The sequence below is a fragment of the Bos grunniens genome, chromosome 6 (genome assembly GCF_055505025.1).
Source record: "Bos grunniens cultivar Pamir isolate PY7600 chromosome 6, Bosgru_T2T1.0, whole genome shotgun sequence".
NCBI lineage: Eukaryota > Metazoa > Chordata > Mammalia > Artiodactyla > Bovidae > Bos > Bos grunniens.
In genome coordinates, this window is record NC_141170.1 from 20,665,865 (window position 1) to 20,693,213 (window position 27,349).

Sequence of the window (27,349 nt, forward strand, 5' to 3'; positions counted from 1 at the left end):
AGAGGAGAAGGGAACGACAGAGGATGAGATGGCTGGATGGCATCACTGACTCAATGGACGTGAGTCTGGGTGGACTCCGGGAGTGGATGATGGACAGGGAGGCCTGGCATGCTGTGATTCATGGGGTCGCAAAGAGTTGGACACGACTGAGCGACTGATCTGATCTAATATGAATGGACTACTATATAGAAATACTATTGACTTAAATATTTATATTTGGCCATTTTTCTAAACTCTTTTCTTAGTTCTTCTAGATTTTAGAATTCTTTATTTCAATATTATCTTCAAATAGTGATAATTTTATATTTTTCTTTGCAGAATTCATAACTTTTATTTTGTCGTATAAATAGTGTGAAATACAAGTAGTAGAAAGTGTCATTGTTTATGCTTAATTTTACTGTTTTACCTATAGAATTTATTTATTGACTGTGAGGCTGGTTATTGGTTTGATTTTAAAAACAGCTTCCATTTATTGGGTACATATCATATACCTGGAAATGTGTTATATATGCATGAGTTTTAGTGGTGTTATTTGACCCTGGGTCTATTTAATTTCAGAGTTTTTCCTCTTCTTTGTCCTGTTTTAAAACTATTAACAAAATCAGGAATGGAAGTTAATTCCATCTACTCCCTTTTTGGCATCTGGGTGTTTTATCTAGTGATGTAATGATGTTATGAATGAATGTTTGATCCTTTGTATAAAATGATATCCTTCCTTATTTGAAAAAGGATTTTAGTAGCTCTCAAGTATTTAGATATCAGGGTAAAAAAATGATGACAAGTTGAGGCGGATGATTAAATGGAAACTTATCTTATGGATTTTTTTATTTGGCTTTTTATTAGGACATATCTTATTAATAAATTTTTCACCACTGGGCCATTCTTACTTCCCCTGTTTAAATCTGTTTGGTAACCTTAGATGATATTTTATTGAATTAAATATGCTAATATTTTATTTATAATTTCCCATATTCTTGAGTGAAAATTTCCAACGTCTCCTCTCTTCTTCCCTTTCTTCCCTTTCCTTCCTATCCTCTTTTCCTTAAAAATCTTTTTGTATTATCTTTGTGAAGTTTTGGTATTAGGGCTGTATTTGTTTTTCTAGAACCTATTAGGTTCTTTTCCATTTCTTCATGTTCTGGAGCTAGGTCCATTTATTTACTACAACACACTGTCTGCTCCTAAAATTTTGTAAGTCTTTGCTTGTAAAACAATGTAATCCGGGAATACAAGCATTCCAGTACATAAGACAAGAAATTAAGTGTGGGAAGACAGTGTATATATGTATTCCTCGCAAATGGCTACCCTTCTTTATAAGTTAATTTCCCTTCTCAAATAAGAATAATAACAAGGACCTCTGTACTTTGAGATTAATCCATACTTTACACTGGAATTTCCTGCTGAAATAATTACATTTGCTGGTCCGTCAGTTCAAACGTGATGATCTGTTGACAATAGTGGTCCCTGAAAAGCTTCCTGATGGTTTATTATTATGTTTCTGCTCCGCCCAGGCAACAAACCCACTTATTTTCTTCTTTGTTGTCATCTTGCTGAGAGCATTTCATTGTAATGACTATCAGGGCTTCTCCAAAGGGCACGATGTCATTCTCTTCTTTCTGCTTTGAGAGAAAGTATGGTGCAGTCCTGAGAGCTGGGGCCACTCTGGAGCAGCCACTCTGCTTAACAACAGTTGCCTTTTCTAAGTCTCGTCTTTGTCACCTATAAAGCGGGAACATCAATACAACTTAAGCCATCGGTTTCATGAGAAAATGCTTTTACAATGCTGAACATAGATTCTGACACACTGCAAACAATAAATGGTAGCTCTTACTTGATTCTCGGTATTTACTGCTGCTTTTGTTATTACACCAACAATGTCAAAATATATTCAACATGTAAAAACTGTAAAAAGAGTACATTTTTATTTTAAAAATCTGCTTTTTTTGAGATATAATTTACCTGCAATAAAATGCTTCCATAAATGTTGACAAGTGCATGCGCAGTTGAATACAGAACATTTCCACTGCCCAGATGATTCCACGTGCTTTTTCCTAATCAGTCCCCATCTCCCAGCTCCAGCTCTAGGCAGCCACTGATCTGCTTTGTATCATTATAGATTAAATTCGTCTTTTGTAGTGTTTTATGAGAATGAAATTATGTGGTAGGAACTCCTTTGCATTTTTTTTTTCACACTCAACATGTTGTTTTAGAGATTCAACTACATTGTTGCACGGAGCAGTTTTTTTAAAAAAAATTGCAATTAGTTTGTTCTCAGTTTTTGGGTATTATGAATAAAGCTGCTATAAACATTCATATAACAGTTTTATAAACATCTTTATATTTTACTAATTTTTATTGAAGCATAGTTGATTAACAATGTTGTGTTAGTTTCAAGCACAGGTATCTTTGCTGTTTCTTTTCATTGATCTAAATGTCTTTTTAAAAAAATGCCAAACCATTCTGTTTTGATTACAGTAGCATTATATTAAGTCTTTAAACCACGTGATGTGGGTTCTTTGTTTTTCTTTTTCAAAATTGCTTTGACTATTTTAGGTTCTTTACATTTTAGAATCAGGCTGTCAATTTCTACAGTAAAGTCTGCTGGGGTTTTGATTGACATTGTGGAGAATCTATAGACTAATTTGGTGATAACTGACATCTTATCATATTGATACAGATTATATGTCTCCATTTATTTAGGTTTCTTTTTTCAGCAATGTTTTGTTGTTTTCAGTATGAGGCCTTGCATACATTAAAAAAGTTGTCCTAAAAAAAAAAAGTTGTCCTAAGTAATGTTTTTTTTTTATATCCTATTACAAATGATGTTTTTTTAAACTTCAACTCCTAATTGCTTATTTCTGGAATTTGGGAATACAGTTGATTTTTGAGCCTTGCCCTTGTATCCTGTACCTTCCTTTGCACTGTCATTTCTGGTATCTTTTGTCTAGACACAAGATTTCCTTAGGATTTTCTAAGTACATGAGCATATCATGTCCACTAATAAACACAATTTTACTTCTTTTTCCCAATCTGTATGCCTTTTGTTTCCTTTTTTCACCTGTTACATTGGCTAGGACTTCTAGCAAAATGTTGAAAAAGAGTGGTGAAAAAAAGAATTCTTGCTTCTGATTTTAGGAAAAAAGTATTCAGTCTTTCAACACTGTGTATTATACCTAGGTTTTTCACGTACCAGTTGACAGTCTGTTCCTAGTTTGCTGAACATTTTAAACATGAATGGATTTTGATTTTTGTCGGATGCTTTTTCTGCATTTTGCAAGACAACTGTATTTATCCCTTTTCTGTTACTATTGTGAATTACATTCATTGGTTTTCCAATGTTACACCTTTTATTTCTGGGATGAACTCCATTTGATCATGACATTTTACTCCTTTTACATATTGTCCAATTTAATTTTGCCTGAGATGCCAATTATTTCGTGAAGTTGGGTGCAGATCACTTAGGATTTCATCCATCATTGATGATGTTCAAAGCAATAGTAAGCTGCAAGGTATAAGGCAGAAGAGATGTTCCTCTAAAACTGAGAGTAAGGGCTTCCCTGATGGTCCAGGGATGAAGAATTGGCCAATGCAGGGGACACAGGTGCGATCCCTGGTCCAGGAAGAGTCCACGTGCCTGATGGCAACGAAGCCCGTGGTTCACAGCTACAGAGCCCGAGTTCTAGAGCCTGCGCTCCAAAGCCACAAGAGAAGCCACTGCACTGAGGAGCCCGTGCACCACTGGAGAGCAGCTCCTGCTCACCACAACCAGAGGAAGCCCGTGTGCAGCAACCAAGACCCAGTAGAGCCAGAAATAAATCAGTAAATATTTTTTAAAAATCTCAGGCCACTCTGTTGGCCAGGACTTGCATTCCAAACAAACAAAAAAACTGAAAAAGCCATCAAGGACTGTGGGTCATGTGTTTATTGCCATAGTGTTAACTGATCCAAATCCAAAGCTTTCTGTTTTATAGAGAAGTTTTTAGAAATGTGGGAAGCTTCATGGTGAATATAATCTCATAAGCCTTTTTCTTCCTTATTTTCTTGTGGAAGTTGTCAATTTATATTCCTGCTCATGAGCTAGAGAAAGCTTCACACATGGACTTCAGTTATTCTACCTGCCTTGAGAGCTGACAAATGCAATAACCTAGATATGTTACCTAGGCTCTACAATCCCATATCAAGGCCTTTCTTCCCAGTAGAATTTAAGTAATGTAAACAACAAAAAAGGGGCATGGGGGAATGGCAATGTGCAGAGCAAAGTCCTTAGGAGTAAATCAGTTCTGAGTGACGACCCAAGGGTTATGCTTCTGGTGCTTTTGAGGATTATTCTGCATTGTGCAATCTGAGGCTGTAACTGTAAAATAATCTTTAAGATTGCCATTAAATTTGTCATAGTGGAATCCTTCTCTGGTAAAAGGTTAAGTTCTCACCAGAGCCTCCAGAGCAAATGTGTCAGGAGCACTTAAAATATATACAATGAAAAAAAGTCTTTTAAAATTACGTTGAACTGTGTGCACCTTTTTTTTGAGATTATTATAGTCTTTTCCCAAGGACCTCCAGATTCTTCTAAACACAGATTCCCCATACTGTGTCTGCTTACAGAGAGGGATTGCCATCCCAAATATTAATCCAGAAGGCATCTTGCAGTAAAAAATCAGCATGAACACCTTTCTGTAGGAGGCTCAGGAGTTGTGCTCAGGTTTGAAAACTTCTTGAAAGCAAGATCTGCACATCGCTCAGTGATTGGTACATTGCAGGGCTCAGGAAATGTTTGCTGAGAGAAGGTGTGGACAGGGACTTCTCTGGTGATCTGGTGACTAAGACTGATTTCCCAGTGCAGGTGGCTTGGGTTCATTCCCTAGTCAGGGAACTAGATCCCACATGCCACAACTAAGAGTTTGCTTGCTGCACCTGAAGATCCTGCATGCTACATTGAGGACTGAAGATCCCACATGGGACCTCTAAGACCTGACACAGCCAAATAAAGTATATTTTTGAAAAAGTATGGACATTTCCATGAAACAATGTGTTTGCTAATTTGCTCAGAAGTTGTGATGCTGGAAATCTTAAAACTATAGATACAGTTTCTGGATTATAGATTTTTAATGGCTGAGGAATATGAACCCTTTATTTTTTAGAACAATTTATTGATTTTTGGTTGTGCTGGATCTTCATTGTGCCTTTCTCTAGTTACAGCCAGCCAGGGCTAACTCTTCTTGGAGGTGCGGGGGCTGCTCAGTGCAGTTTCTTTTCTGTTGTGGAGCACAGTTTCTAGGCATGTAGGCTTCAGTAGTTGGGGCTCGTGGGCTCTAGAGCGTGGGCTCAATAGTTGTGCTGCATGGGCTTTGCTCTGCAGCATGTGGGATCTTCCCAGACCAGGGAATGAGCCCATGTCTCCTGCACTGGTAGGTGGATTCTTTACCAAGGGAGATGTGCGGATGAGGGACCCAAATGGGTATAGCCAGAAACACAGAGGAAATCCCCACACTGAGTAATAAGCCAAGCGAGCGTTATGATCCAAATGCCAAATCCATCTATAAATAGGAAATCTATTTTTTTTCTGGAATATGCAAGCAAATTAAACATCATCTTTTCTGCACAGCCGGATTTCAGAACAGATGTGTGCGCCGCTGCTCAGGTTTCAGTTTGCAGACCATGGCAACAGGCCAGCTCTATATGTAAGTGGAATAGGAAACCGCCCACATGCCAGAATTCTCTATAGCAACAACATGAGTTAGAGATTTGAGGCACGAGGCGTTCTTCTATTCCCCAGTCCTTTCTGGCTACTCACTGACGCTTGAAATACATTTAACAAGGGACAAGGGCTTTGAATCACCAATTGGAGAAACACTTTCTAGTGGTTACTCCCCATGGCTCTCATATCATTTTGGAGGTTTTAATCCTGGTCCTTATCATAGTGTACAGACCGGAGTGTGAGTTATATTTCTGTATTCCCAGGATCCAGCACAGTGTCAATCCTCAGATAAGTTGATTATTAAATATTTGTTGAGTGAATGGAAGTTACACTTAGGGTTTTTTTCTTAAGATTTATGTATTTTTGACCATGCTGGGTCTTTGTTGCTGCGGGGGCTATTCTCTAGTTGCGGCAAGTGAGGGTCACTTTTCTCTAGTTGTGATGTGCAGGCTTCTCATTGCGGTGGCTTCTGTTGTTGTGGAGCAAGGGCTCTAGGGTGTGCAGGCTTCAGGTGTTGCCGTTCCTGGCCTCTAGAGCACAGGCTCAGTGGTTGAGGCACACAAGCTTAGTTGCCTTGAGACCTGTGGGATCTTCCTGGATGTGGGATCGAACCCGTGTCCCCTGCATTGACAGGCGGATTCCTAACCACTACGCCACACCCTACACTTAGGTTTGTTGTTGTTTTTTAGTAGCTAAGTCGTATCTGACTCTTTGCAACCTCATGGACTATAGCACACCAGGCTTCCCTGTCCCTCACCATCTCCTGAAGTTTGCTCAAACTCATGTCCATTGAGTCAGTGATGCCGTCCAACCATCTCATCCTCTGTCATCCCCTTCTCCTCTTGCCGTCAATCTTTCCTAGCATCAAGTTCTTTTCCAGTGAGTCGGCTCTTAGCATAAATGAATAGTATCAGAACTTTTGCTGATTCTTGGTTTCTAAATGGTCTGGGTGAGGAAGGGACTCCAGGAGAGGAGGAAGGAACCAGAAGGAGGAAGCTGAGAAGACTCAAGCAAACTTTATTTCCTTTACAGTTTTCCTTGCAGCCTACCCCAGCTTGGCTGGCTGAGAATGGAGCTGCCTGGGTGACACAGGAAAAAATTTATACTTTTGTTCTTGTGCAAATTGAAAAGCAGTGGGTCCAAGTCATTATGAATGTTTCCTGTGGTGCTCAAAGAACATAGCATGCTGCCTAGAACTATAATCCTAGGACAACAGGGAAGTCCTCTCTTAGACATTGAGTCTTAGCGTTGTACATTTATTCATCTGTGGGCAGATTTTTCTCTTCTGGTTTTAGGGTTTGATGCTAATGGCTGTTCACATCACTAACTTAATTGGCAGTTTCCAGGGAGCCAGTTGTAGGGTAATGCTGTCCCTTGCCTGGCAGGCTGGAATTAGTGACATGTCCAAAGCTGACTAGAAATGGTGAACCAGATACATACACCCACATACAAGTGTTATTCAGCCATTAAAAAAAGAGAACTACTATTTACAACATCATGGATGAACCTTGAAGGCAGCATTATGCTCAATGAAATAAGTCAGACATAGAACGATAGAAACTGTATGATCTCACTTATATGTGGAATCTTTTTTTTTTAATTTTTTTTGAACCAAGTATTTATTTATTTATTTATTTTATTTAATTTTAAAACTTTACAATATTGTATTGGTTTTTCCAAATATCGAAATGAATCCACCACAGGTATACATGTGTTCCCCATCCTGAACCCTCCTCCCTCCTCCCTCCTCCCTCCCCATACCATCCCTCTGGTCATCCCAGTGCACCAGCCCCAAGCATCCAGTATCGTGCATCGAACCTGGACTGGCGACTCGTTTCATACATGATATTATACATGTTTCAATGCCATTCTTCCAAATCTTCCCACCCTCTCCCTCTCCCACAGAGTCCATAAGACTGTTCTATACATCAGTGTCTCTTTTGCTGTCTCGTATACAGGGTTATTGTTACCATCTTTCTAAATTCCATATATATGCGTTAGTATACTGTATTGGTGTTTTTCTTTCTGGCTTACTTCACTCTGTATAATAGGCTCCAGTTTCATCCACCTCATTAGAACTGATTCAAATGTATTCTTTTTAATGGCTGAGTAATACTCCATTGTGTATATGTACCATAGCTTTCTTATCCATTCATCTGCTGATGGACATCTAGGTTGCTTCCATGTCCTGGCTATTATAAACAGTGCTGCGATGAACATTGGGGTACACATGTCTTTTTCCCTTCTGGTTTCCTCAGTGTGTATGCCCAGCAGTGGGATTGCTGGATCATAAGGCAGTTCTATTTCCAGTTTTTTAAGGAATCTCCACACTGTTCTCCATAGTGGCTGTACTAGTTTGCATTCCCACCAACAGTGTAAGAGGGTTCCCTTTTCTCCACACCCTCTCCAGCATTTATTGCTTGTAGACTTTTGGATTGCAGCCATTCTGACTGGCATATATGTGGAATCTTTAAAAAATAATAAAAATTAGAAAACTTGTAAAGGCACTCCAATACTTTGGTCACTTGATGCAAAGAACTGACTCTTTGGAAAAGACCTTGATCCTTGGAAAGACTGAAGGCCCAAGAAAAGGGGCAGAAGAGGATGAGATGGTTAAATAGCATCACCAATTCAATGGACATGAATTGGAGCAAACTCCAGGAGTTAGAGGAGGACAGAGAAGCCTGGCATGCTGTAGTCCATGGGATCACAAAGAGTCGGACGCGGCTTAATGACTGGTTGACAGAAACACCAAAAGGGACTTCTCTGGTGGTCCAGGAGTTAAGACTCCATGCTTCCAATGCAGGGGGTGTGGGTTCTATCTCTGGTTGGGGACGTAAGATCCCACGTGCCTTGCGACCAAAAGAATAAAAACTCTTAGAAAAAAAGTGATGAACCCTGAATAGCCAGGAATTCATCCCTCCAGGGAGCAATTGTCAACCAATGGCTGATGGATGTTTTGGGACAAAGTCCCCACTCGGTGCTCTTCAGTGGGATGGCCTGGGAATGTGTGTTTCATGTTTCCCAGCTTCCCCATGAGATGAGATGCTGGTCACCCCCAGTGGTAGCTCACCCCTTCATTGCCATCCATCTCTGCCCTCTCTTGCTTTCCAGTCACCTACTGGAGGTAGTACTTCCTGTGACCTCCAGACTCGCACTTGAAATGTTGCCAGAGGGTCTGCTTCTGGGAAACCCAAGCAAAGACAATAGGTTTTGCTCATTCCAGAGTAGACACGAGGATCTTGCGGTCATCACTTAAGATCTGCTGGATTTGTTGTTTTGGCAAAGTTGGGGAGGAGCGCGAGGTGGAGGGGCAGGGATGAGAATGTATGGATTTCTGTTGACACTTGATTTCCCGGGCACACTGTGGGCTCGGAGCTTCATCAGTGTTGAGAGTTCTCATTTCCTAGTGATTGCCTCACTTGGGAAAATCCCTGCTTCAATAGAGTCCTTTATGACCAGCCTATTCATCAGTGTTTGCAAGGCTGATGTTGATGGCCTTACTCTGGAGCTCTTCCTCAGAAAAGCCCAGATGAGAAAAGCCGTTTAGCTCCCATTTCAATTAGGTCCCAAGACTTCTTTGCCCTCATCCTCGTGCGCTTCATTTTCTTCACGCGGACAGCATTGCACGTGGCAGAGCATCGAGGGGAGGTGTCAGGGCCGCTGCCCCTCTGGTCGGTGTGGTGTGTCACCCTGCCCTGCATAGCTTAGGCAGCACAGGGCGTGATAAGGCAGCCTGTTGGAGTATTATGAACATGTCAGGATGATGGATTCACTGTAACAATATCACCATTGGCAGCACACATGACACACTTATATCTCAATCTGTCATTTTCCATGGTCATGCATTGTGTGGAATCAAGCTGTTTTTTTTTTCTTTTGGTTTTGAGTGATGCTGATAATAGTGGTGGTGAGAAAAGCAGAAGTAAGATAATGATTTTGGATAGCCTTGTTTGAGTTAACTGTCGTTGCCAGGAGACAAGGGGCTGTGCGGGCTATGTGTGTGTGAGAGACACACAGAGACAGAGACAAAAAGAGAGACAGAGAAAGAGAGAGAGGATGTGAAACTGGGAAAGGGTGAAAGGAGATGGAAGCAAGATTATTATGAAAGCATTTAAGTCCTGGGGTAAAGTCTTTGTTAAGTTATTTAGGAAGCTCATGCAACATAGAAATTTACCTGTACTCCCTCTGCAGGGACTGCTTGTTCCAACAGAAGGTAGAAAACTGGAAGCTTTTATTTGCGGCCCCTAATGGGTTATCAATTTGGAAAATGATCTTTAGCATCTCTTGCTTTTCTCCTTTGCTTTCAACTCTGCCATGACTCCCCCTTCCCCGCCCACTGCCTCACCACTCACCCTGTGACTGCTCATCACTTCTGGGAACTCTCAGATATAACTCACTGGCAGACTGCTGCTTCTCTGTAGAGGATAAGCACAATGAAAAGGCACCCCACCCACTGGGAGAAAATATTAGCAAATGATGTGACCCATAAGGGATTAGTCTTCTAAATCTACTAATAGTTCAGGAGGCTTAATGTCATCAAAACAAACAACCTAATAAAAATGGGGAGAAGATCTAAATAAGACATACAGCTTCTCCAAAGAAGACTTAGAGATGGCCAAATGACACATGAAAAGATGCTCAATGTCGCTAATTATTAGAGAAATGCGAATCAAAACTACAATGCAATACCACCTCACACCAGTCAAATGGCCATCATTCAAAAAGTCTACCAATAAATGCTGGAGAGGGTGTGGAGAGAAGGGAACCTTCCTACACTGTTGTTGGAAATATAAATTGGTACAGTATGGAGGTTCCTTAAAAAACTAAAAATAGAACTACCATATGACCCTCCAACCCCACTTCATTGCAGCACAGTTTACAATAGCCAAGACAGAAGCAACTTAAATGGATAATTAGAAGCAACCTAAATGGATAAAGAAGATGTGGTACAATACGTACAGTTCAGTTCAGTTCAGTCGCTCAGTTGTGTCTGACTCTGCGACCCCATGAACTGCAGCACGCCAGGCCTCTCTGTCCGCCACCAACTCCCGGAGTTTACCCAAACTTGTGTCCATTGAGTCGGTGATGCCATCCAACCATCTCATCTTCTGTCGTCCCCTTCTCCTCCTGCCCCCAATCCCTCCCAGCATCAGAGTCTTTTCCAATGAGTCAGCTCTTCTCATCAGGTGGCGAAAGTATTGGAGTTTCAGCTTCAATGTCAGTCTTTCCAGTGAACACCCAGGACTGATCTCCTTTAGGATGGACTGGCTGGATCTCCTTGCAGTCCAAGGGACTCTCAAGAGTCTGTTCCAACACCACAGTTCAAAAGCTTCAATTCTTCTGTTCTCAGCTTTCTTTATAGTCCAGCTCTCACATCCATACATGACCACTGGAAAAACCATAGCCTTGACTAGATGGACCTTTGTTGACAAAGTAATGTCTCTGCTTTTGAATATGCTGTCTAGGTGGGTCATAACTTTCCTTCCAAGGAGTAAGCGTCTTTTAATTTCATGGCTGCAATCACCATCTGCAGTGATTTTGGAGCCCCCCAAAATAAAGTCAGCCACTGTTTCCACTGTTTCCCTATCTATTTGCCATGAAATGATGGGACTAGATGCCATGATCTTAGTCTTCTGAATGTTGAGCTTTAAGCCAACTTTTTCACTCTCCTTTTTCACTTTCATCAAGAGGCTCTTTAGTTGTTTTTCACTTTTTGCCATAAGGGTGGTGTCATCTGCATATCTGAGGTTATTGATATTTCTCCCGGCAATCTTGATTCCAGCTTGTGCTTCTTCCAGTCCAGCGTTTCTCATGATGTACTTTGCATAGAAGTTAAATAAGCAGGGTGACAATATACAGCCTTGATGTACTCCTTTTCCTATTTAGAACCAGTCTGTTGTTCCATGTCCAGTTCTAACTGTTGCTTCCTGACCTGCATACAGGTTTCTCAAGACTCAGGTCGGCTGGTCTGGTATTCCCATCTCTTTAAGAATTTTCCACAGTTTATTGTGATCTACACAGTCAAAGGCTTTGGCATAGTCAATGAAGCAGAAGTAGTACAATGGAATATTGCTCAGCCATTAAAAAGAATGAAATAGTTTCATTTGCAGCAACGTGAATGGACCTCGAGATTGTCATGCTGAGTAAAGTTAGCCTGACAGCCAAGGAGAAATACCATATGCCATCCCTTATATGTGGAATCTAAAAAGACATGATACAAAGCAACTTACTTATGAAACAGAAACAGACCCGCAGACTTAGAGAATGAACTGAGGGTTGTAGTGGGTGTGGAGAATGGGGGGAGGAGGTAGTTATGGAGTTTGGGATAGATATGTACACTCTGCTGTATTTAAAATGGATTACCAACAAGGTCCTATTATATAGCACAAGGAACTCTCAATGTTATGTGGCAGCATGGATGGGAGGGGAGTCTGGGGGAGAATGGATACATGTATGTGTATGGCTGGGTCCCTTTGCTGTTCTGAGATACCTGAAACTATCTCAGTATTGTTAATCAGCTATATGCCAATATAAAATTAAAAGATTTTTTTGTTTTGTTTTTTAAAGGCAAGGTGAGAGTATGCGATCAACTTGTGGACATCCTTCTTATTGGTTGGCGGCAAGGTAACAAGGTGGTATTTCGGGAATTTCAGTTATCAGTTTTTTGAATCCAATCCATCTGGCGTGTATGTGCTAGTGGTCAGTATGCAGTTCTACCTGGTGGTGGTTTTAGTATCTGCAAAACAGCTCAAGGATCTGGCTTAGGACATTATCTATTGCCCTTGAGGAGGAACTAAATCTCCTTGACTTTGTTTTATGGCTAAATTATTATTCTTTTGTCTTTCTTGAGTATTTTCCTTTGTTCCTGCATTTTCTCACCACTCTGATTCAATTTGCTCTTTGGAACTCCAGAGAAGACTAGGAGGCTAATGCTCTTCTGAAAACAAGAGGCAGGCAGGGGACATGTTGGGGTCTGTTCCTGGGAAGGACCATGCAGTCCTTCTTGGTTTCAATACCACCTTTGAAGACTGTGCTTCCCTATAGTTTGTTAGTATCACCTTTGTTTATATGTGTGTGTATTAAAACTTTTGCCAAATTTTATTTAAGATAGTTCATACTGTTTCCCTGTGACCTGCATCATTTATTTAGCTACTTTCATATTGCTAGACATTTAGTTCATTTCCATGTTTTCTCACTAGAAATGTTACCAAAATGAACATCTTTGTGCATAAAGTTTTTTTCCCCCCATCTTTAGGACAATTGCTGGAGAGTATATTCTCAGAATTGGAGTATAATTAATAACTTGATTTTCAAAAAAATCTTACATTGTCACCAGGAATATATAAAGACTACATTTAACCAGGTCTTCATCAGCACTGGGTATTCTCATCTTTGCTTTTTTTAATTATTAAAAAATTTTACTTATTTATTTATTTTAGTTTACTTTTTATTATTTTATTTTATTATTGGAGTATAATTGATTCCTTTCACTTTTATATACTTTTTTTTCACTTATTCTTTTTTTTAATTTAATTTTATTTTTAAACTTTACATAATTGTATTAGTTTTGCCAAATATCAGAATGAATCCGCCACATAGCTCATCCTACTTAATAATTCTGCCTCCAGCTGGTCCTTAAAAGACCCAGCTTTCTAAAGACACTGAGAAGTATTCCTAAACATTGAGGAAGGAATGGGTAGCAATAATTGTTTGCATGGGGATGGCACCTGAAGGAGGGAGAGAGGAGAGGGACTTAAAGAAATTAAACCCAACGTGGCTTTTTTAACTTGGTGTCAGGAATGAGAGGATATTTCTGTTGGTTTCACTAACCGTACCTTCATTTCTTTGTTATATCCTGATTCCATATGCAGATTTTAGAATATAGTTGCTTTTTGACAGATTATTTAAATCCCAGTGAGGTGGAACAGTATTCAGATTGTTTATAATGACTATCGTCAGTGGCAAATTAGTTTAGCCTGTCTCAGTTGATTCTCTTTGACAGCTTCATGTTTATTTCACCCCATGGAGGCTGAAAAAGAAAACACATATAAAGAAGAACTTGTTTTATTGTTATTTAATTATATGAATAATAATATGATATGAATAATATGAATAATAATATGAAGAATGTGTTTAGGACCCTGTCCTAGCCACAGAATGAAATTGGACCTGAAACACCATAATGCTTTGATATCCTATTTTTTCTCACATTGCATTTTTTTAAATTGAATTCTATCAAGTTCATATTTTTCTAGAAATGGAAACTTAGGAAATAGACCACTCATGGTAATTGCAAACCATCCGTTGCTTGGCTTTTGGAATATGTTGAATGGGATACCACATCTTCTAGCCATGAGCTTAATAAAGGATGCTCTTTTACCTATTATTGCAGTTACAAAGTTAAGAACATATTATGTCTCCAGAATTTATTCATCTCCCATAATTGGAGCTTTGTACCCTTTGACCAACATCTCCCTTCCCCTCTCTGTTTCACCCCTGAAATTACCACTCTACTCTCTGCTTCTGTGAGGTTGAAAATTTTAGATTCCACGTAACAATGAGATCCATGCAGTCAATATTTGTCTGAGTCGCCTTATTTCATTTACCATAGTATCTTCCAGATTCATACACATTTGTTACAAATGCCAGGATTTCCTTCTTTTTAAGGGCTGAATAGCATTGCACTGTGATATGTACACTGTATTTTCTTCATCCACTCATCCATGACAGATATTTAGGTTGTTTCCTTCTCTTGGTTCTTATTGTGAATAATGCTGCAATGGACATGGGAGTGTAGATATCTCGTTTGATATAGTCATTTTATTTCTTTCAGGTATGTATCCAGAAGTGGGATTGCAGAGGGCAGCTTAATTTTTAAGTTTCTGAAGAAACTCCATACTGTTTTCTGTAGAGGCTGCACCAATTTACATTCCCACCAACAGTGTGCAATGGGTCCTTTTTCTCCACCTCCTCACCAACACTTTTTATCTCTTGTCTTTTGGAAAATAGCCATCCTAACAGGTGAGAGATGTTGTCTCATGGGAATGACATGGTGAGTACAGCTAACAATATTGTGTTGTGTACTTGAAGTTCGCTAAGAAGATACTGAGTGTTCTCACTATCAAAAGACAGAAAGAGAAAGACAGGAAGAAAGAAAGAAAGATGGTAATTCAGTGAGGCAACGGATATGTTAATTAGATTGATTGTGGTGGTCATTTCACAATGTATACAGTGTTTTGATACCAAAACAGCAAGTTGTACACCTTAAATATAATCAATGATAACTGATAAAGTTCTTATATTTCAATGATAACTGATAAAACTGAAAAATATTTTAGAAGATTAACAATAATTTTTAATGTACCTATGCGTTTCCTTCTTGATAGTCTACTTGAGTCTATTTCATCCTTTCTGGGCTGTGTCTGTAATTAGTGCAGGGTACTGTTGGTATTGAACTTCCCTGGTGGCTCAGCAGTGAAGAATCTGCCTGCTAAGTAGGAGACACAGGTTTGATTCCTGGGTCAGGAAGATCCCCTGAATGGCAACCCATTCCAGTACTCTTGTCTGGGAAATCCCATGGACAGAGGAGCCTGGCTACAGCCCATGGGGTCTCAAAGAGTTGGACATGACTGAGTAACTAAGCACAGCACAGCACAGAACACAATACAGAGAAATCTATTCATAGAAAGGCTGTATAATTTTCTTCCAAAAATCTGCTTCCACCAAGAGAACGGGGGTATATCCACCTGGGGACAGACATTCACCAACATTAGAAATCAGTCATTCACCAACATTAGAAATCAGTCATTCACCAGACCTATGTGCAAAAGAGGAAGTAGTGTGATGAGCTTAGGAAAAAGGGCTGCCTAATTGGATTGTCTGGGTTTGTAACTTGGTGTTACTACATACCAGCTGTATGATCTTAACCAAGCTTCTTAATCTCTGTGTTCCTTGGTTTCCTCATCTCTAAAATGAAGTTGTAAAGATATTGTGTTAACATGTGTAGATTGATTGACACATGTAAATACTTGGTGCATGTTGGCTGTTATTAGTTTGCATCTGCAACCCCGAGTGAAGTCCAGAGGCAATGAACACAGTGAGTCTCAGAGAGACTTCTTGGGCCTCATCCTATTCTGCAAATAGGATGCTAGCGTCACAAGTCTCTGGGAGCAGCCTCTGAGATGAGACGGGTAAGTGAGCTGCTGTTGTTAGGGACTGTTTTCAAAATCATCACCTGGGAAGGGAACGAAGCGGAGGTTGGGCAGAGGTAGTTTTTGTTGTCCTGATTAGACTTTGATCCCTCCCCCCTCCCCCAGTTAGCAAGAAAACCCCGTGAGGGCCGTGGCTTTGTTTGGTTTTACTCATGGAGATATTACCTGGATTCAGCACAGCAGCTGGAAGAAATTTCTACAGCACCTGCAGCCGTTCTCAGTCCTGGACTCAGCGTTGCCCTCCAGATTGTTCGGTGAAGTCTCAGATGCTAACAACATATTCTGATGACAATTGCAGTTTTTCTGACCCTCTCACTCCTTTACTTTCACTCAGTTCAAAAGTAGCACAGTAAATGAAGGATTTATATGTCTTTTTTTTTTTTTTATAGCAACCTTTCAGTTCAGTTCAGTTGCTCAGTCCTGTCCAACTCTTTGCGACCGCATAGACTGTAGCACACCAGGCTTCCCTGTCCATCACCAGCTTGTGAAGCTTGCTCAAACTCATGTCTATTGAGCTGGTGATGCCATCCAATCATCTCATCCTCTGTCATCCCCTTCTCCTCCTGCCCTCAATCCCTCCCAGCATCAGAGTCTTTTCCAACGAGTCAACTCTTCGCATGAGGTGGCCAAAGTCCTGGAGTTTCAGCTTTAGCATCATTCCTTCCAAAGAAATTCCAGGGCTGATCTCTTTTAGGATGGACTGGTTGGATCTCCTTGCAGTCCAAGGGACTCTCAAGAGTCTTCTCCAACACCACAGTTCAAAAGCAACAATACTTCTGTGCTCAGCTTTCTTTATAGTCCAACTTTCACATCTGTACATGACTACTGAAAAAACCATAGCCTTGACTAGACAGACCTTTTTTGACAAAGTAATGTCTCTGCTTTTGAATATGCTATCTAGGTTGGTCATAACTTTGCTTCCAAGGAGTAAGTGTCTTTTAATTTCATGGCTGCAGTCACCATCTGCAGTGATTTTGGAGCCCCCAAAAATAAAGTCTCTCACTGTTTCCACTGTTTCCCCATCTATTTCCCATGAAGTGATGGGACCGGAGTTGGACCATAAAGAAAGCTGAGTGCCAAAGAATTGATGCTGGGAAAGATTGAAGGCGGGAGGAGAAGGGGCCGACAGAGGATGAGATGGTTGGATGGCATCACCGACTCAATGGACACCAGTTTGAGTAATCTCCAGGAGTTTGTGATGGACAGGGAGGCCTGCCATGCTGCAGTCCACGGGGTTGCAAAGAGTCGAACACGACTGAGCAACTGAACTGAACTGAATTGGATGTAATGTATATGTGCTTAGTTGCTCAGTCGTGTCTGACTCTTTGTGACCCCATGAATTGTAGCCTGCCAGGCTCCTCTGTCCATGGGATTCTCCAGGCAAGAATCCTGTAGTAGGTTGCCATTTCCTTCTCCAGAGGATCTTTCTGACCCATGGATTGAACCTGAGTCTCTTCTGTCTCCTACTTGGGCAGACAGATTCTTACCACTGAGCCACCTAATACAATACTGTGCATTTCTTTTCCTTTCCTTCACTCCCTCCCTTCCTTCTTCCTTCCTTACATCTCCCTCCTCTTATTCCCCCTTCTTTCCCTTCCTCCTCTTCCTCCTTTCCCTCTCTCCCTTCCCCATTTTTTTGCCTTTGCTGCCTAGAAGCCCAGAAACAGATCTTTCACCTGAATATGACAGCTCTGTCAATCACCCATTTATTTCATTGAGTGCGTATTTATTTTCATGACTACCAGAGCCCAGGTACCAGCATTACAAAGATGAGTCAGATGCGGCGCTTGCCCTTTAGGAATGCTAGTAGAAGAAACAGACATGTGAGTACATATGCTATAATAAAACCAAGTGTAGGAGTTCAGTTGGAATGTAGCAGAAAGGCTGACTAATTCTGTGGAGATATATAGGTAAGCTATCACAGAGGGTTTGTGTCTGGAAGGATGGGTACAGTTTTTTCAAGTAGATGACGAGGGTAAGGCAGTCCAAATAGAGGGAATGGTAAGAACGTTATTAGCATCAAGGACTAGGAGCAGGTTCTCCAGCCTTCAGATAGGATAGCTTGCAACAGCTCAGGTCTGGAGTGCTATATGGGGAGGGGCAGATCTGAGAGGGGAAAGTTGCGCAACCAAATCATCAGGGCTCCACTAACTTTGCCAAGGAGTTCCGACATCATACTGTGGCGATAGCAAAACCTTTGAAAGGTTAGAGTAGGTGAATGCGTGCTAAGTCACTTCAGTCGTGTCCGACTCTTTGTGACTGACCATATGGATTGTAGCTTTCCAGGCTTCTCTGTCCATGGGATTCTCCAGGCAAGAATATTGGAGTAGGTTGCTATTTCCTCCTCTAGGGGATCTAGCTGACCCAGGATCTCTCTTTACATCTTTTGCATTGGCAGGCAGAGTCTTTACCACTAGGGCCATCTGGGAAGCAAGCCCTAATAAATAACATGATATAATTTTCTCTTATACATATAGTACAACCTGGAGGAGGGCATGGCAACCCACTGCAGTATTCCTGACCTGGAGAATCCCATGGACAGAGGAACGTGGTGGGCTGCTGTCCATAGGGTCACAAAGAGTCAGACACAACTGAAGCGACTTAGCACTCACACATATAATACAAACGAATCAGAGAGGTCTCAGACCACAGGCTTTCATTATTATTTAGGCAAGAAATGATGCCCCAAACAAGGTGTGATTGTGGGCTTGGAGATGAGGCTGTAGATGAATGTATTTCATCAAGTGAAACTGATCAGAGTTTCGGGTGCCTGGAGCCAGGCTGCCTAGGTTTGAGTCTTGGTTCTCCCTCTTAGTAGCTGTGCAGGCTCAAGACACTTCTTAAGCTTGGTGCTTTCCTCATCATATGCTATGGTAAAGCATATGGTTAATGTATGGTTAATACATTAATAAACAAGCCTAGAGCAGTATTGACTGCTCTAAGGGAATTATATTGGGTGAGGCAAGGGTGAAAACAGGATGACATCAGATTTTGGCTGGGATGATAAGATAAATGATCATCCTATTAATTTAGGGGAAAAAAAAAAAAAAAACCCAGAAGGAATAGCATGCTGGAGGTGGGGGAACTTGAGATTAGTTTTGGCTTTGTGCATTCCAGAGGACATCAGTTGCACACTGTGAACTGACCTAAGCCAATTCGTTTTTGCATTAACTCTTAGGTTCTTTTTGGTTGAGGATAGTAGGAACTCAAAAACTACGGTGACTGAGGGTCAGCTATTTTTCTATAGAGTGATATCAGGTTATGTTGGTGGCAAGTCTTAGATCAATTTCTGCCATACACTTGGATTTTTTAAGAATGTGTCAGCAAGCAAGCACAAAATAAGTCATATAAACTGTTGTGTAAGGTTGATGGTGTCTTAGGGCGCTGTCCTATTAACTGTCACAATGATATTTTTATAAAAGGTTCACCTGGACTTCGCTGTTGTTCCAGTGGTTTGGAGTCCATCTGACAATGCAGGGGACACAGACTCAATCCCTGGCCTGGGAAGATTCCACATGCTGAGGGACACCCAAGCCCGAGAGCTGCTACTACTGGGCCTGAGTGCCTAAGAGCCTGTGCTCTGTAACAAGAGAAAGCCCAATTGCAGCAACAAGGACCCAGCACTGCCGAAAGCAAATAAATTAAAAAAAATAAATGGTTCACCTGTAGCAGGTGTATGGGGCCAGTGGAGTCCTCAGTCCCAGTGGTGGACTAAATAGAGGATTTATTTAAGTATCAAAATCTCAAGCAGTGGCCATAAAGATTCAGACTACGGGCTCTACTGTCTTCTCATTCTCTATTCATAGGAGGGAGGAGAGTGTCTCAAAAGTATTTTATTCAGTAAATATCAATGAATACCACTAATTTTTCCATTAAGAGCTCATTTTTAATATCCTCTGGGCTATTCATTTACCAGTGAAAACTTGTTTTTAAACACTTATTATGCTAATTAGCAGGCCTCCGATGTTGATCAAAGATAAAGATAATAGAAGCACAGTAACAGTGGCAGCTGGAGCTGGAATTCCTGATTGGAGCACATACTGACCAACCCCTGACTTCCCTGGTGGCTCAGATGATAAAGAATATACCTGCAATGCATGAGACCCAGGTTCGATCCCTGGGTTGGGAAGATCCCCTGAAGAAGGGAATGGCTACCCATTTGAGTATTCTTGCCTGGAGAATCCCATGAACAGAGGAGCCTGGTGGCTACAGCCCGTCGGGTCACAAAGAGTCAGACACAACTGAGCAACTGACACTTTGACTTTGACCACCCCTGGGATATAGATTCCTGGTTAGATTAACTGGTAACCCCTAAGATGCAGCTTAAACTTACTAATACAAATATACATAGAATACTGTCTATGTTGAAGCACTTTAAAGACGAATATATCACAGTCAAGTCCAACAGAAAATAGGATTATGTAAGACCGGGGCTCAGGGATACATCTAAATTGAAACATTTTTGGCAGTCTTATGGTTTGTCATATTTATTTCTATTTTAAATATAATACTGTTTTCCTTTTTTTATGAGCTTTTTCTTATGTACATTTATTCTTTCCTGCCCAGTTTAAATACTTTTTAACTTTGGAGGGTATAAATCTCAATAAATAAGACTTTCCCCCTACCATATCACTTGCTTTAAATTTCTGCTAAGAACTATTTCTTCTGCAACCAGCTTTTTGTTTTTTTGAGCATATTGTGTTGCATTATTGTTTATTGGTTTTATTATTAATGTGATTTCAGACAAAATCATCTTAAGGAACTCTTTTAGAATAAATATAACTTTTTTGCATTTCTTTTTAAAAAAGTATAACTGATCTACAATGTTGTATTAATTTCTACTGAATAGCAGAGTGATTCAGTTATATACACATTTTAAAAAACTTTTTATTTTATATTGGAGAATATAAACAATTATATTAACGATTAACAATGTCATGATAGTTTCAGGTGACCATCAAAGGGACCCAGCCATACGTGTACATGTATCCATTCTCCCCCGAACTCCTCTCCCATCCAGGCTGCCACATCACGTTGAGCAGAGTTCCCTATGCTGGACAGTGGGACCTTGTTGGTTATCCATTTTAAATATATTCTGCAACTAACTTTTAAAACTATGTACAAGATATTTATTGTCTCTGCAATTTTTGTCACTTTACTTAAAGTAAAATTTTAGGTCAACTTCAGATTTGGATACACACACACACTTTCATTGTTGTTGCAAACCATGTTTATTCTGCTCCTGTTAGAAATACCTCACAATAATGAGAGTGATGTACTTTGACAAGCAGCTGAGAAAAACAAGGTTTTAACTTTTCATATTTTCAGGCAAGGACATAAACTTAATTTTTTTTTTTTTTTTACTGATTCCTTTACATAAATTACTCTCTCCTCAACTGCTAGCCCTCAATTTAAATGTCACCACTATCTCCGTGGTGATGATATTTTTGTATTATATACTGAAAGGAGCAGTAAATATTTTGATTCAGTGGTATTTTAGGGATATTTTCTTTTGTAGACTTGAAAAAAAATTGTTATTTAAAATAACAAGCATATAGAAAAGTGAACAGATTTTAAGCGTAGAGCCCAGGGAATTATCACAAAGTGAGCACACCCGTATTCCCCACCCAGGTCAAAAAATAGACTATAACCAGCACTTCCAAGGCTCATCTTAGCTTCCCATCTTGCTGCAAGCATTTGTGTGTAAGTTTTTTTGTGTGAACATATGCTTTCCTTTCCCTCTGGTAAATGCCTAGGAGTAGAATGTCTGAGTTATATCTTAGGTACGTGTTTAAACTTCAAGAAAATGAGAAAATGTTTCCCAAAGTGCTTGTACCATTTTACATTCTCAGCAGCAATGGGTGAGAGTTCTAGGTGCTCTACATTTTCTCCAACACTTTTATTGGGTTCTTGGATCCAGTTTCAATGTAGGGTTTCCCCCACACCACCAAGAAATTGCCACACTCCAGCTGGATGTCCTACACTTCAACTTAATTCTGATACCATTTTCCTATATGTATATAGAAATAGCATAGATTTCACAGGTTTAAGGCTCAGTCTTACTGCCCCCCGCCCCCACTTCAGATGCCAGTGGAAAGCCCAGTTTGTTACTTGTGCTTCTGAGCTACCAGCTATAGATTGGGAGTTCCAATGACTCTCTCCCTGGGTTCAATTAACTTGTTAGCTTTTACATGGAACATTTAGATACTTATGTTTAATGTATTACTAATTACTGAAATGTTGTTTTAATTGCTAAGTTGTGTCCGACTCTTTTGCAACCCCACGGACTGTAGCCTGCCATGCTCCTCTGTCCAGGTAAGAATACTGGAGTGGGTTGCCATTTCCTTCTCCAGGGAATCTTCCCGACCAGGGGATCGAACTTGAGCCTCCTGCTTGGCAGGTGAATTCTTTACCACTGAGCCACTTGGGAAACCCAATTACTGAAATAGTTGGTGATAAACCTATGATCTTCCTACTTGTTTTCAACTTCTTATTGCCTTCTTTTGAGTTAAAATCTTTTGATTATTCATTTTTCTCTATTAGTAAGTTGATTATCAAATATTTTACTTCGCTTCTAATGTTTACTCTTGATCACAGATAACAGTCTGTCCTTGACTTATTAAACTTTAATATAAAGAAGTACTTTCACCTTTTCCAGGAAAATTCAAGAACTTTTCAAGAAAATTCAAGAATACTTTAGTTTTGTTTATACTCATCCTGACCTATTATTGCTGCGTATTTTATTTAATTCTATCTGTATTTTAAGTCCGGCAAGATATTAGTGTTATTGTTTTGTACAAACAGTATTTGTTTATTTTCTACTTTTTTCTCTGTTTATTCCTTTATTTCTTAAATTTTTTATATTCTACCTGGGATGATTACTATTATTTTTTTGCCTATAGGATACCTTCCTTAAAAAAATATTTTTATTTGGAGGATAATTGCTTTACAACGTTGTATTGGTTTCTGCCATACAGCAAATGAATCAGCCATAGGTATACGTATGTCCCCTCCCTCTTGAACCTCGCTACCACCTCCCGCCCCATCCCACCACTCTAGGTTGTCGCAGAGTACTAGGTTTGAGCTGCCTGCATGTAGGACACGTTTTGATATTTCCTTTTGTATGGGTCTAGAAGTGGCTTTCTTGTTTGCCTGAAAATATTCTTATTTTACTAGCATTCTTTTTTTTTTTTCTGCACATAGTGTGGCTTGCAAGATCTTGTTTCCCTAACCAGAGATTGAACCTTGGCCCTTGGCAGTGAAAACCTGCCAAGGGTCTTATAAGCATTCTTAAAAGACATTGTCACTGGGCATAGTTTGGCAGATTTTTTTTTTTTCCCCTTTCAAAGCACTTATACATTTCCTCTTGAAGACATTTTGCATTATTTTTTGGCCTCTGTTGTTTCTCTTGAAAAGTGATATTTTCTTTTTTGAAGGCAATATTTATTTTGGAAGAGCTGCTTTCAACATTTTTCTCTTTCTCTTTCAGCAGTTTTACTATGGTTTGCTTAAGTGTATTTTACTTTGCATTTATCTTACTTGAGGTTTATTTATAGGGCATTTCAGAGCTTTGGCTTGATATCTTTCACCAGCTTGGGAAACCTTCTCAGCCATTAACTCTCCATTTCTTCTGTCTTTTTCCTTTTATGTTTTAATTGTCCTTTTACTATATCCACTCTATGTCTTACCCATTTTTATACTGTCAGTCCTCTTGTTTCTTTTTCATTCAGTTTGGACAGTTTTTAACTTACCTTGCAATTCACTAATTCTCCTTTTGACTGTGTTTTGAGTGCTGTTTGACACATATAGGAAATCTTTAATTTCAATTATTTTATTTAAAAAATTTATAATTCTCCTTTGGTTCACATTTATAATTTCTGGTTCCAAGTTGAAAATCTTGCCTTTATTATCCTTGAGCATACTAAGCATAGTTATATGAAATTTTGTGTATGTTAACTTCATTTAAAAAAAAATCTCCAGTAAGTCTGTATTTGACTGTTATTGTTTATTTTTGTCTTCATATTGTCTTATCATCTCATGTTCCTTACTGTTTTGATCAAATGCCAATGATTTTGAGGAACTAGAGAATATTTGTACCTTTAGATGTTATCTTCCTCCCAGGGAAATTTTATAATTGTGTGCAGAGTACATCATGTGAAATGCCGGCCTGGATGAAGCACAAGCTGGAATCAAGATTGCCGGGAGAAATATCAATAACCTCAGATATACAGTTGAAACCACCCATATGGCAGAAAGCAAAGAGAAACTAAAGAGCCTCTTGAATAAAAGTGAAAGGAGAGTGAAAAGCTAAAACTCAGTGTTCAAAAAATGAAGATCATGGCATCTGGTCCCATCACTTCATGACAAATAAATGGAGAAACAATGGAAACAGTGACAGATGTTATTTTCTTGGGCTCCAAAATCACTGCAGATGGTGACTGCAGCCATGAAAATTAAAAGATGCTTCCTCCTTGGAAGAAAAGCTATGACCAACCTAGACAGCATATTAAATATCAGAGACATTACTTTGCTGACAAAGGTCTGTATAGTCTAAGCTATGGTTTTTCCACTAGTCATGTATGGATGTGAGAGTTGAACCATAAGGAAAGCTGAGCATGGAAGAATTGATGCTTTTGAACTATGGTGTTGGAGAAGACTCTCGAGAGTCCCTTGGACTGCCAGGAGATCAAACCAGTCAATCCTAAAGGAAATCAATCCTGACTATTCATTGGAAGGACTGATGCTTAAGCTCCAATCCTTTGGCCACCTGATGTGAAGAACTGACTCATTGGAAAAGACCCTGATCCTGGGAAAGATTGAAGGCCGGAGAAGGGGATGATGGAGAATAAGATGGTTGCATAGCATCACTGATTCAATGGACATGGATTTGAGCAAACTCCTGGAGATAGTAGAGGAAAGAGGAGCCTGGTGTGCTGCAGTCCATGGGGCTGCAAAAATTTGGACACAACTAGTGATTAAATAACAACAGGCCAGATACACTAGTAATCCCAGGCCTTCACAATCTCATCAGTATTTGAAATGACAGAAAGTTGAGTTTCAACTTCTTTGGGCGCTAATCTGTGTTAATTTTAACCTTAGGTCCTCAAGGATCTCAACCCTATGCCTTGGGAGATGGCGGCAGGGCAGGTCCTGGATTTATTAGCTGCTATCCGGTTCCCAGTAAGCCCTGAATTCCAGGTTTTGTCTCCTAGCCCTGTGAGTCTGTTAAAAACTCATCACTTTCTCAGCCTCTCAGCCACTTCTGCTGGAACACTGGCACAGTTTTATGGTATAAAAATGATTCCAAATTTCAGACTCACTTTTTGAATGTCCTTATTCTTCTGGACCTTGGTTATGACATTTGTCACAGCTTTATTGTCTCTCTGTGCCTTCAAATGTTTAAAAAGTATTTGTTCAACTTTTCAAGTCATTCTCAGCAATAGGTTTGGTCTAAATTACCTACTTTTCATTAATGAAACCAAAACCTTCATTAATGAAACCAAAATAGGCTTTTAATACCCAAAGGACTGTATTTTTGCTACTCTAGAATTTCTGGAGGAAACTCAAGTAAATGTTTTAAATTGATGATATTATTAATTTAAATTTGCTTGAATCTGCATAAAAAGATGTACCTGTCTATAAAATAATACATTTTCATGATTGAACTATATATATCATCTTTTTTTTGGAACCATGTAACATGGAGAGAGGAGCCTGGCAGGCTACAGTCCATGGGGTCACAAAGAGTTGGACAGGACTGAGTGACTAACACTTTTCACTTTCAATCATTTTAAAAAGCATCTTTCCCAAAAGTGTGTCTTTATTTATAATTAGTATGTGTGTGTGCTCAGCTACGTCCAACTCTTTGCTACCCCATGGACTGTAGCCCGCCAGGGATTTTCCTGGCAAGAATACTGGAGCAAGTTGCCATTTCCTACTCTAGGGGCTCTTCCCAACCCAGGGATGGAACCTGTGTCTCTTGTGTCTCCTGCATTGGCAGGTGGCTTCTTCACCACTGCGCCACTGGAAAAGCCCATTATTAGTAACAATATATTAAAAAAAATTTTTTTTAATTGGAGGATAATTGCTTTACAATGTCGTGTGTGTTTCTGCTACAACAATGTGAATCGATCATAAGCATACCTACATCCCCTCACTCAGCCGTCCCTCCCACCTGCCACCACATCCCCTCTAGGTTGTTACAGAGCACCAGGTGGAGCTCCCCGTGTTATACAGCAAGCCCACTAGCCTTCTGTTTTACCTGTGGCTATGTGTATGTTTCAGCACTACTCTCTCCTTTTGTCCCACCCTCTTCTCTCGCTGTGTCCACAAGTCTGTTCTTCGTGTCTGTGTCTCTATTCCTGCCCTGAACATACGTTCATCAGTACCATTTTTCTAGATTCCATACGTATGCATTACTATACACACACAATCTCTTAATGTTCTAGTTCTCTTTCAAATTCATCCTAAACATAGGGAAAATAACCTGGACTACCTTTCTTTACTTCCTTTAACACATATGAAATAGGATGTTAAACGAAACAGGGCTTATGAACTGAGTGAGCTGTGATCTGGGAACTATGTTTTGTAAATTTAAATCTTAAATTCTCTGGGTATTTTCATCTCATTTGGAAATTAACTCTAGCTTCTCTTACATGGGGACAGATGCATTAGAGTTTGGTTTTTATACACATTCGAGTCAGAATATTAGAGAGGGAAAAGCATTCCCCTCAAAGTGGGAGTGTTGGTAACAAGATGGAATTGGAGAAACTCTTTTGCAAGAGACAGATGAAACTAAAGAGGAAATAAACATGTTTCTTACATATCTACCACTCCTCACTCAGAATTTTCCTTCAAAGATGCTTTATGCTTGAACATTATAAAGGTTTGCCATTTCATGCAATTTCTCTCATTTAATAGACAGAGCTCACTGTGGATCATAAGATCACTACTTACCATTATCTATATCATTTTATGATATCATCATCCTTATTAGTTGTATTATCCTAGCTACACATTGTACTACGTGTACCACGAGATCAAGGGAAATTGAGCTGATTAATATTCTTCTTGCTTCTATGACCCTAGAACACTCAGGGTTTGATTCTTTTTTCAACTGGGGAAACAGTGAAATTTATGTAGAATGCATCAATTCTCCAGAGATGTATGAGCAAGCAGAAGTTAATTCTTTTTTTTTTCACATAACTAGACTGACAAATGACTGGGTAAAAGACAGGGAAATAAAATGAAATTTTCCAAGTGGATTCCAGTGGAAGAATTTTAATGTCACAGTGTATCACAATATGGATAGATCAACTGTAATATTTGGACAAACATTGTTAGAAAGCAAACAAAATGATTTCTTATTTTATGGGGCAGAAAATGCTCTCAGTACTTTTTTATTTAGTCATATCTGTGGTCTCTTTTGTAGGAAGTGTTT

The 27,349-nt window shown here is 39.7% G+C and overlaps 1 long non-coding RNA gene across 1 annotated transcript in view; it reads left to right on the forward strand.

Moving 5' to 3' along the window:
- LOC147370388 (uncharacterized) overlaps window positions 1-19,569 on the forward strand; it is an 87,333-nt gene extending 67,764 nt beyond the window's left edge. The window contains exons 2-4 of the long non-coding RNA XR_015165250.1: window positions 12,266-12,330; window positions 14,708-14,750; window positions 19,332-19,569. This is a non-coding gene — a long non-coding RNA (uncharacterized LOC147370388). The remainder of the gene's footprint in view (window positions 1-12,265; window positions 12,331-14,707; window positions 14,751-19,331) is intronic.
- The last annotated feature ends 7,780 nt before the right edge of the window (window positions 19,570-27,349 follow it).